At 42.4% G+C, this 12,350-nt stretch overlaps 2 non-coding genes across 2 annotated transcripts; both read right to left on the reverse strand.

Moving 5' to 3' along the window:
• Positions 1 to 6,624: 6,624 nt before the first annotated feature.
• trnaq-uug (transfer RNA glutamine (anticodon UUG)) lies at positions 6,625 to 6,696 on the reverse strand. The gene has a single exon. It is a non-coding gene; the product is annotated as a tRNA-Gln (tRNA).
• Positions 6,697 to 10,020: 3,324 nt separating this feature from the next.
• On the reverse strand, positions 10,021 to 10,092 carry trnaq-uug (transfer RNA glutamine (anticodon UUG)). The gene has a single exon. It is a non-coding gene; the product is annotated as a tRNA-Gln (tRNA).
• Positions 10,093 to 12,350: the final 2,258 nt, after the last annotated feature.

Genomic DNA, 12,350 nt, shown 5'->3' on the forward strand with positions numbered 1-12,350 from the left:
CAGACATCAGGCTGACCCAACTTCATAAGATTTTCTGAGTAACCATCATTCATGACAGACCACGGAGGGAGTGGAGGAAATCACATAGGCCCTAATCTAACAGTGATAATGCTAAAATAAAAATGAATAACACACATAGATATGTATGTAGCAAGGCTGGGCGAAAAACCCCTCCTTCAGGGGAAAATTCCCAGCCGACTCCCTCACCAGGGCAGTCACCTTGTGGCTTGCTACCTAAAACGTTACATAGATAAAAGAAAAACATTCACATCTCCTTTACACTCGGCCCTCTTCCTCCTCCGGTGAAATTGTTTGTAAGAGAGTATAGGACACAAAGGCTTGGGTGAACATTTTGGTAATCATAGACTTAATACATGGCAGAATACATGTAGTAAATAAGCAAAACAGTATTAGAACAACAATTAAAGGTGTTATTAGGCATTTCCTGTATCCAGTGCCAGTTTGTGAGGTCAGTACGTGTCCATCGTTTGGCCCTAGGTTTTTTGTGCTCCTTCGTAAAATTGTTATTCGCTATAGTCTCGAGATCTGCCATTGTGAGGAAGATTACAAATATGGTCAGACAGAGCCATACTGGTAGGAGAACACATTCCCACCCTTTAGGACAGACGGTGGGTGCCATAGCTGGGAGCGAGGATTAGATGTTTTCTTCAGCGGCAAAAGGTTTTGATACCGGCCGACTTCCACCTCTACTCGACACTCACCAGATGTTGCAGTACCTTACAGTGGCTCTGGTGAATCCACGTGGGTCTCTCTTGGATCTTTACAGCTGTGGGTGTAGTCAGGATCACAGTGTAGGGTCCTTCCCACTTAGGTGTAGACCAAGTTTTCCTTTTTATGACCTTTATCAGCACTCGGTCTCCTGGTTTAACCCTCTGGCCCTGTGGAGACAAAAGGTCATCTGGCAGATTATTTGCACTCACAACTCCCTTGGTCTTTAACATTTTACTCATCCACTCTGCAAGAGTAGTTTCTCCTTGAGGGTTTTCACACACATCCTCACAAATGGGAAGTGTAAAAGGTCTCCCATAAAGGATTTCAAATGGGGTCAGGTCTTTGTCTGTTGGCGTGACCCTCATGTACATTTTTACCAGAGGGAGGCATTCTACCCATGTCCTCCCCGTTTGCTCCATGGTTTTTCTCAATCTCATTTTTATAGTGCCATTAGTTCTTTCAACTAATCCTGCACTCTGGGGGTGGTATGAGCAATGTTTTTTTAACTCACACCCCAGGTGTTTGGACATTTGTGTAACTACTTCATTCACAAAATGTGGACCATTATCACTGTAAACTCGCTGTGGGATCCCATGATCTGGAATAATATTTTTGCACAGCGCTTTAGCCACTGTTAGTGCATCAGCATTTTTACTGGGCACAATTTCAAACCATTTAGAGTATGCATCTATCAGAACAAGGCAGTACTTGTATGTCTGACATTGTGACAACTCTATAAAATCCATATGAATGACTTGGAATGGATAATCTGGGTTGGGGAATTTCCCTCTCTTTGGTCTGAGATTTCCCTGTGGGTTGTGTTTACAACAAATCAAACAGGATTTACAAAAATTTTTTGAGTAGTTATTGAATCCTGGTGCGTGGAAATACTTTTCCACTGCTTATACCATCCCTCCTGTTGACACATGGCAAGGCCCATGTGTCAAAATAGCTGCTGTATGATAAAGACTTCTAGGTAGGCAAAGTTTGTCTTTGATTTTAAAAAGGTCTTGCTCTATTGTGGCTCCGTCTTTGAGCCAGAGTTGTTGTTCAGCTGGTGGGGCTCTTTTCTGCATGTCCGAAAGTACTTCATGATCTATGGGCTGTTTCACGTCTTCTATAATATATAGATTACATTTGCCAAATTGTCCCTGTGCAGCTGCCTTTGCTGTTACACTGAGCCTCTGGGGATCTCACCAGGATTCCTGCATCGAGCATCCCTTGCACTACAGGTCTGATTCCTGCTAAAGCATCTGGTTTTAGGGGATACTGTTTTATTCTGGGTCTATAACCTGATTTAGGTTTGATTATGACTTCTGAGGCAGTGGTCATTAAGCCTACATCAGTCTTGCCTCGGGACCAGAAACTGCTGGGCACTTCAGCCAAGCACGGATCTATGTCCTCTAGTAGCAACACTCATTCTTGATCATCCTCCCCCATGTGGGCACGGGGAGTGGCAGTTACAACCCAATTTAGGTTTTTGTAAAAGCGGTTTCCCACACTGTTACTGAACCAGCCCCCCTTGCCCTCATGCCAATCACAAATGCTTTCTGCTTCATTTAAAAACTGTTTCAGCTCCTCCCAGTACATGTCATTAGTCTTAGACACTGACAGATAAGGATTAGGTGTCCACCCTTTTACAAGACGTTTAGCTTCCTGGGTGAGGCCTACAGAACAGACTGCTTTTCCTTTTCTGTCAGTGTAAAGAGTCTTAAGAGTTATTCTTTGTGGCCCTAGTTTTTCAAATTTCTGTGCATAATCTAAGTCAGGGCCTGGAGTGTGCTTATAGTAAAGAGTGACATGCATCTGCTCTGGAGTGAGGCTTTCCGTGTGAGGTGGTTGAGGATCAGGCAACAGGCGCAGGAGCTGCTCTCCTGTTCGTCCAGGGTCAGGCGTGGGCAGATCTAGGGACCACCAGTAGTAAGGCGTCCCTTGTTTTAGCACTACATAGGAGGGGACCTCTTCCCCTGGACCTATTGCAGCCATTCCATTGGTAGTGGGCACCAAGGATATTTTCAATTTGCTCAACAGATCTCTGCCCAGTAGATTGACTAGACAGCTTGGACATAAAACTGCCATTGCCTTCTCCTGGAAGCCAGATGCCTCATCCTTAATCACAAGGCTTTGAGAGAAACTGCAAGGAGTGACCTGTCCATTTGCTGATCTCACAAAGATATGTTTATCACCTCTTGTCACTCCAGGAATTCTGTCCCTTAATACTGTTCTGTCTGCTCCTGTATCACACAAAAATTTTATTTTTACTCCATTAATTTTTAACACTCTAATGGGAATTACTTTGTTCTCTTCTGTACTATAATAAGTCTCCACAATTTCACTAAGATCCAATTCTTCAGTATTTGAGGGGTCTAGTCATGCATTAAGGTTATAGGGTTCAGGTCTATTGTACTCATCTGATCTCCTGTATCCTCCCTTTCTCTGCCTCCGTTGATCACATTCTCGTGCAAAATGACCTGGCTGACCACAATTATAACATACTTCATCCTTTTGTTCTTCTTCCTTGTACCTGTCTCCTCGCCTCTTAAAACCTCCTCTACCTCTGACACTTCTTCTGAAACCACCTCTACTGAACCTTTGAGGACCCCCCCTAGATCCACCACTGCTCATCACATCCAGAAGTGCAAACACAGCAGCCTGTGACTGTTGCTTCGACTTGTGCTTTTGCATGTCTTGTGCATGTTGTGCATAATTCATTATCTGAGTGACTCCATCTGTAGGAGTACTAATGTTGAGTTTTCGTATGTGATGCGTAATGGAAGGGCGAAAACCACTCAGCAGGGCCTGCTTTAACTGCTGCTGATAGGCTGAACCAGGGGCCTCCTCAGGTTCCAATCCACTATTTGCTTTAAACACTTCCTCTAACCTTTCTCTATATTCCTGCACATCCTCATCATCTTTCTGTTTACACTGAGCAATAGCTTGGTAATCAGGAGGTTTAACAAAAGCATCTCTAATCCACTCTGTTAATGCTGTGAATTGAGCTTCCAATACAATATTATTAGGAGGCAGAACTGCTCCAGCTGGAGTTCGGCCAGTATATTGTCCTCTTACTCCTCCATACCTATGTCCTAAGGCTTTTCTACACACTGAGTCAATTTCCTGTCCATCCAAATTGTAAGTTTGTCTAAGTTGTTGTAGGTTAACAATCCACTGGCGAACATTAGCGAGGGGATCCCCCAGTCCTTTTACTGCATCCTCTAATTCTTTGCAGGACCAGGGTCTCCTCACTAAGAGAAGGGGTCTATTATCACCTCCCACTCCATAGTGGGGGTTAGGTACCTCTATGGCTGGAAAGATGCTAGTCTGGTCTTCCAGTAATGGCCAGGGGGGTGGGTCAGGACGGGGCCCCATCCATGACCCATCACCCTAGGGGTTTTTAAATGGGCTCGTGTCAGACATAGCTGCTGCTAATTGTTGAACCTCATTAACCAGGGGACTGTACAACTTTCCTGTTCTAGTGCGACTGGGGCTAGGTAGGACAGGTCCCACTATCTCACTGGGGGGGACTGGGGGAGCCAGGGTTTCAGCTGACCCTGCTGCCCCCGCCTCAGCCGCAGCCGCTGCTGCAGCTTGTGCAAGCAGACGTCTCTGCTGCTCTCTACGTTCTTCCTGTTGAATTAGTGCTTGTGGACGCCCTACAAAATCAGCTGGATCCTCTTGGAGAGCTGCTATGAGGGACTTTTTATCACCTGTTTTCTTATCTTTTTCTCTTTTTGCTTGCATTCCACAAAGCCGTCTCCTTTCTGCCTGTTCCTGCCATTTAACAGCTTCTATAATTTGTAATTTGAATTTATCAATTCTCTTAGGTTCTGCTATAGCCATTTCTGCTTTCAATTGAGTTACCAATTTATCGCATGCGCAGGTTTCCAGTTTCCCAGGAAACTCATATTTTTTCTTCCATTCACCCAAATATCTTGCCGATCCAGGGGAATAGGTGTTCATAAATTTAGGATCCCCCGTTAATTGGGGTTTACTGTTTCCCTTTCCCATAGTTGCAACTTGGCACAAGCAAACGATCAGTCACAACAGCGTGGGGATCGTCCACTGTATCAGGCTTCTACAGGTACTAATTACCTGCGGATACAGCCGTCCACCACACTCAACTTCTCAATTTTACTTGTGCCCAACAAATAACACACAGTTTCAGTGGGAAGTGACACCGTTCTACTCGGTTGGCAATTGCCTGTCCAACGTTCCCTTTTCATCAACAAACAAACAAACATTCACATTCACTCCACAGTACTGTTTAATGCCTTCCTAGTGTCCCTGACACTGGATACCCCTCGACCATGTGCCTGACATGGGAGATTAGTTTGCCATGGTCTTTTATCCAAGTGGTATTGTCTAAAACTTTCACCGTTCGTGCATTCGAATCAATTTGATTCTAATCCCGCTCTGCAACGATATTTAATTTAGACTCACACATTTTTCCTGACGTCCATTCACACAGTTTCACCCGCGGATTTTTACCTGATTTGACGCAAGGATTGCCTTCACGGTTTCCGTCAGACAGTAGGGCTGTGAGGATGTTTCCAGACGGGGACCTGCCGACCTCCCAACGAATTCACGTGGGTGGATTTTCTCCAGCCGTCTAACGGCTGACTGTGCACAGATTCACGGCGTCCTCGTCCTCCTCTTCATCCAAACTGTCGTATTGGAAACCGGGCGGAAACACCAATAAATATGTCAGGTTTACGCTACACTGACATGGTTCTTTTCCCTGAAGGCAATGAAACACACAACAACTTTGTACCGAGTATCTGTCTGCAAGTGAAAACGCCTCAGTTGCAAACGGAGAGAAGAGACTTTCTTCTCTCCCCATGCGACTTTCACCCTCCTCTCTCTTTTCACTTAGCAGTCCTTTATTTGTATAGTGGGGAACAAAACCAGACACAGGATACTTGGGTGCAATAAAACTTCAGTTCTTCATGGGTCATAAGGCTATGGAGGTCAGCTGGAGAAACAGACCTCTCACATAAACATCCTATCTTCAGATCTAATTCCACAATGGCAACAATTTGAACTTTTGTCCTTATAACCCCAACACACGTTAAATGTACATTGGCAAAAATCAAAATAAGAAACAGTAAATAGTAGGAAATTTACTTGAAATTAGAGGAAAATTAATGTAGATAAAACACTTTTAGTTGTTGTACGCAGAGCTAAACAGAAAAGTTTTTAACCAGAGATGAGGTTTGTGTAACATCATCAGGAAGACTATTCCAGGTTTTAGCTGCATAAAACTGAAACACTCTTTCTCCATGTTTAGTCTTGACTCTGGGCATGAGTAGAAGGCCTGTCCTTGATGTTCTCAGAGGTCGAGATGGTTCATACGGCATCAACATGTCAGAGATGTACAGGGGTGCAGAGACTTATACACAAGAAGTGCTGTTTTAAAGTCCATTCTCTGAGCGACAGCAAGCCAGTGCAGAGATCTGAGAACAGGAGTAATGTGGTTGTAGTTCCTGGTTCTAGTTTTGAGAGCCCTGTGAGCAGGCCGTTAGAGTAGTCTAACCTGCTGGAGATAAATGCATGGATGAGTCTCTCCAAGTCTGGTTTAGACATGGTCCCTTTGACCCTGACAACGTTTTTGAGATGATGTAGTTAATTTAATATTGCTGTTAAAATTCAAGTCTGAGTCCATGATTACCCCTAGACTTCTTGCTTGGAGGAAAAAGAAATTATTGTTCCCATTTTATAAAACATTTTTAAAACTTACTAACTTAAAGAAAAAAATTAGTCTTGCATCACTCAGACCAATGAGACTGCACTATCACAGTAAAGGGAATTGAACTGTCTGTCTCAGAATTTCATTATGTTCTTACTTACATTGTAAGTCATGCTTCATAACAAGACCTTGTTGTTTTTTTAAGCTGGTCCCACTGAGATTTGAATTCAAATCACTGGATTCAAAGTCCAGAGTGCTAACCATTACACCATGGGACCCTGGCATGTGTTATCTCTGTTCTCAGAAACGTGAGGCAGTGACCATGTGAAGAACCTTTGCTCTATTACTCGTTTTCTTCATTCCAAGTTTGATTCAAGTCAGGGGACTGTGAACCAGTCACCAGCGAGGATGGATCCCCTGGACCAAACCACATCATGTCAAGTACGATGATGGTCCAACCAGATGTATTCCCCAATCACTGCAGCAAGACACAAAAAGACAGTACACAGACAGAGAGAACCAGAGATTTCTCTGATTCGTTCTCAAGATTCTCTGGAGACTGAGAGACTCTCAAGAGGGGAAAGACCCTCAGAAAGAGAGGACCAGCAAAAGGACAATGGGGTAGAGACTGCTTTTATATTGATTATGCCGGTGAAACCAAGAAATGACTGAACTTATCCAAGCTTGATTTCCTTTAAGCGTGAACCCGACCAGCTGCAGATCGGTCCCGCGAGTAAAGGATGCAATGGTCACATTTCATCCAGAGGTTTTAGCTCACCTGAACAGAGCCACGCTCATCTGATTGTCATCCTCGGTAGGAAACACATAGTAAAACGCTAATCTGACAGGTTTTTCTAATGAACAATGCGGAACTATATCCGCTGGTCAGCAGCTTTACGCACGGTCTCTCTTCACGGTCTTTTGAAGAGGATTAAACGTCTTTTAAAAATACAGGATGATAAGGATCATTGAATATCATTAGCTACTGTGTTTTTCCTTTCGGTGGAGAAACATGGAACAGCGTAAACGACACGGTCCTGACTGACGTGGTGTAATAAAAATCCAGGGCAGAAGTGTTGTGATAAGTTCAAAATGCAGCGTACAGTGAGGGGCTTGTTGGTCGACACCTGCGCGCCCTGGACCAAAGCGTTACCAACAGGACGTGTTGACATGAAAAACAAACAGCGACATCTTGTGGAGGAGGGTAATGGGAAAAAACAAACAAACAAACAAAACAACATAGTAGGATCCTTTAAAAGTAGCAGAACCACTCCACTGCATGTAAAAGTCTGAATTAAAATCCTGCTTAACAAATGGTACCTAGAGTAAAAAGCAATAGTACTAACGGAGGAAAAATGGTCCCTAGATGTTTAATATATCGGCAGACATGCATCAGATTCTACAAGATTACATATGTCTGAAGTTTCACAGGACAGGAAGGTGATGAATACTAGTTTGAGAAGTAACTAAAGTTGTCAGATGTGGTGCAGTAAAAAGCCCAATATTCTTGGTGGCCAAGAGCTAAATAGAAATTCTCTGGTAAATAAGAACCTATGAGTGTGGATAGAAATCTCAGCCAAAGAAAAACAGGACTCGGAACTCAAGTTGCATGTTTATTACCAACACTGAACTAGACAATTACACACCAACTCAATTCACAGGAATTCAGATAAGTACGTTATTGCAAAAGAATTTGGCTAAGGCATTATACACAACACCTGCAGTGACTATTTTTCTAGATATAAAGTGTAATTCCTATTTCAGAGTGTTAAAATAAAAATAAAGAAATAAAACAGCATGATCATTGTTGAACTTATAAAGAGACAGATGTACATCATTCCCCCAATAGCAACCTGTTGTTTTATAGGAAACAGTCTAAACTGTCACTTTGTTTCTAGTCTCTTCTTCAGAGTTGCAGCAGAAGCTACATTTATACAGAAACACTATCTACTATTGGAATCTGTACTTACCATCCAACCCTTCAACCTCTGAGGTACTGCATCTAGAATGTGGTGATCTCTCCCAGATGAAAGCTGAGGAAGTGGACTCTCGTCATCCATCAGTAGACATCTCCTGGCTGCTCTGAAAACTAAGGCTTCGTGGCCTCTTTCTTGAAGGGGTCGCTCCTGTTTCTTTTTGGGGTTGTCACATTCTGAAGCCTTTTCAAAAGCTGTTTCTGAAATATGTTCTGCATCATTCATAATTCAATTCAATTCAATTCATTTATTGTATAGCGCCAAATCACAATACAAATCATCTCAAGGCACTTTACAAAAAAAAAAACCCAACAATTCCCTTATGAGCAAGCACTTGGCGACAGTGGAGAGGAAAAAACTCCCTTTAACGGAAGAAAAAAACCTCCAGCAGAACCGGGCTCAGTTTGGGCGGCCATCTGCCTCGACCGGTTGGGGTGAGTGGATAGAGCAGAGAGAAAAGAACAGCAACAATAAACAACAAATAGACACTGCAAGTTGGTGGGGCCAGTAACTGCACATCAGCGATAAACAGCTCCAGGACCAGGGACACCTGCAGAAGGTACAGAGAGAGAGAGAGAGAGAGGGAGGGAGAGAGCACAAACTAGGGGAGAGAGAGAGCACAAGGTTAGTAACATTCAATGGTGGAATATACATGAGGTGGGAGAGAAGGGGGGGGGGGGGGGGGGGGGTAGGGTAGAGGAGCTCAGTGCACCGATGGTCCTCGGGCAGTCTAGGCCTATAGCAGCATAACTAACTAAGGGATGGTTCAGGGTTGCCTGAAGCCAGCCCTAACTATATGCTTTGTCAAAGAGGAAGGTTTTAAGTCTAGCCTTAAAAGTACAGAGAGTGTCTGCCTCCTGAACCCAGGCTGAGAGCTGGTTCCACAGGAGAGGAGCTTGATAGCTAAAGGCTCTGCCTCCCATTCTGCTTTTGAGAACTCTGGGAACCACAAGTAGGCCTGCACTCTGAGAGCGAAGTGGTCTATTGGGATAATATGGTACTATGAGGTCTTTAAGGTATGAAGGAGCTTGATTATGAAGGGATTTGTATGTGAGAAGAAGGATTTTAAATTCTATTCTATATTTTACAGGGAGCCAATGAAGAGAAGCCAATATAGGAGAAATATGATCTCTCTTGCTAGTTCCTGTCAGGACTCTGGGTGCGGCATTCTGGATTAATTGGAGGCTTTTTATTAAGATATTAGGACATCCAGATAGTAATGAGTTACAGTAATCTAGCCTTGAGGAAACAAACGCATGGACTAGTTTTTCTGCATCATTTTGAGACAGGATGTTCCTAATTTTGGAAATGTTGCGCAGGTGAAAGAATGCGGTTCTAGAAATTTGTTTTATGTGTGAGTTAAAGGACATGTCCTGGTCAAAAATAACTCCAAGGTTTTTTACAGTAGTGCTGGAGGCCAGGGCTATGCCATCTAGAGTAGCTATAATTTTAGAAAAGTTATTTCTGAGATTTTTAGGCCCAAATATAATGACTTCTGTTTTCTCCGAGTTTAAAAGTAAAAAGTTACTGGTCATCCAAGCTTTCATGTCAGTTAGACAGGCTTGAAGTCTGGTTAACTGGTTTGTGTTAACAGGTTTAATAACATGAAACAGCTTTTTTTTAAGCTGGTCCCACTGAGATTTGAACTCAGATCACTGGATTCAAAGTCCAGAGTGCTAACTATTACACCACAGGACCCTACTGTTCATGACCTCTGTGATCAGAAACATGTGGGACAGTGACCATGTGACGCCATGTTCGCGATCAATTACTCATTTTCTTTATTAGTTCATTCAAAGTTTGATTTCTTGCTCCTCTTGTTTGAAATTAGTTGGTCACAGTAGCTCAGTTATACCGAAAACCGTCTTGAAAAGACGATAGCAAAATAAGATAAAAAGTAACATAGGTAAAAATAAAAGAAGATAAATATAATACAATTATATACACCAATGACTCTCAAACTTTTCCTGCCATTCCCCACTTAAGGCGGAGCATACAGTTTCAAGCCCCATTTCACCCCAAAAAATGACAATGAAACTTATTTCAAACTTAAAATGTTCAAATTTATTCAAAATAACTTCTAAATAAATAATACAGAGTTCAAAGTGCATGAAAGTGCAGTTGTGTAATTACTTCGAAGTCGAGTGGTTTATTGACGAGATTGGGGTGCGTTGTTGGGTCTCATGCTGTCTGCTGCCAATGGTTTAAGACACACAACACACATGGGTCTCTCCTCTGCCCCCACCAGCCCCACTGTGAATCCAAGACCCAGGTAGGCTTCATCGTATTTTCCTTTTGGCTGGCTTTTTGCTTGATTTACCTTACTGTCTGTCGTGTTTTTGTCTGCTGGCGTGGAGTCGCCTGCTCTTTTAGGGGTCTGTGCAACAAATTTATCCATTGTCATGCCCACTAATTGCGTCACTGCGTGAAGGTTTGCTTATTGTTCCACTACAATTAAAACAGTACTGCTTGTGTATAAGTCTCTTCATGGCTCAGCACCACAGTACATCTCTGACATGTTGGTGCCATATGAACCACCTCGAACTCTGAGAACATCAGGGTCATGCCTTCTGCTCGTGCCCAGAGTCAGGACTAAACAGGGAGATGTAGCGTTTCAGTTCTATTCAGCTAAAACGTGGAATAGTCTTCCTGATGATGTTAGACAAGCCTCATCTCTGGCAATGTTTAAGTCCAAGCTAAAAGAATTTCTTTTTGATGTGGCATATGACATATGACAACAGAAAGTGCTTTATCTATAGTGATTTGTCTGCACTCATTCTCCTTTAATTATGGTTCATGTTGATCTTCCACTATTTGCTGTTTCTTATTTTGATTTTTGCCATTGATTTGTGATTATGCTGATTGATTTGTGCTTTTAACTTTTATTTAATTTATGTGAAGCACAAAATGTAAAGTAGTTCATTCAGTGGTTGAAAGGATATACACAAACGAGAAGGCAAGTCAATATTAATACTGCAATTGAACACCATAAGCAGAGAAACAGTAGTGTCTGCATTTGATACACATTTTTCACCAATAGGAAGTGAATCCTTTCAGCAATTTTCTTTACACAGGGAATAGATTGGGGGTTCAATGAACGGAGAACTGCAATTAAACACAGCCATATACAGTAGAGAAGACTATGCATACATGCATTAGACAGCTTAGAGTAAGGTAGAAAGTAACATGTCTGAAGAAGGACAAAGAAGTGCAAGTTTGCAGGACTTCTGTTTTTTCCTGAACAAAGGTTCTGACTGCTCTTTCAGCAAACACAGGGCATCATCAAAATACTGCTGTCTATTGCAGCACACAGCTTACACATCAACTACATCTACTCATCTAAAGTCAGACAACTTCTTGTCTAATGTGGGGCTCAAAACACGTGACCCTGAGATTAAGAGTCTCATGGTCTACAAACTGAGCTAACCAGGCTTCACTTGGACTAGCCAGAGCATCCAATTGTGATACATGGCACAACCACTTTTTCGACACAGTGGACTAGTTCCATGTATGATAGAGTGGTGCACGTAGCACCACAATTAAACACTGTCAAGTATGTTTGAAAAGGTTATGCATACATGTATTAGACAGATTACAGAAAAGGTCAAACATAATCTCTTTAAAGAAGAAGAAGGAGCAAAATTCTTGACTATTGATTAAACTATTCTCTGGCAAGAATGAGAACATGAAACAAAAGAAGTTATGTTATGCTAATTTAGAGATTTATGAGAAGAAAGCCAGAACTCCTAGCAAAAAAAAAAGTCAGAATTTTGAGAAAATTCAAAATTAGTCTATTAAAAAACAAATTGGTTTGAAAAACCCAGAGGATCAGAAAAAGTCCAAACTTTCACTCCTGCTTTCCTGACTGACATGTTTTCCATAAGCAGAAGTACAGGAGCCAAGAAGCAGAACAGATGAGGTGGATGGAAAATACCTGAGAAGAGTAGTATAAAACT

This window comes from Mastacembelus armatus, unplaced genomic scaffold (assembly GCF_900324485.2).
Source record: "Mastacembelus armatus unplaced genomic scaffold, fMasArm1.2, whole genome shotgun sequence".
Taxonomy (NCBI): domain Eukaryota; kingdom Metazoa; phylum Chordata; class Actinopteri; order Synbranchiformes; family Mastacembelidae; genus Mastacembelus; species Mastacembelus armatus.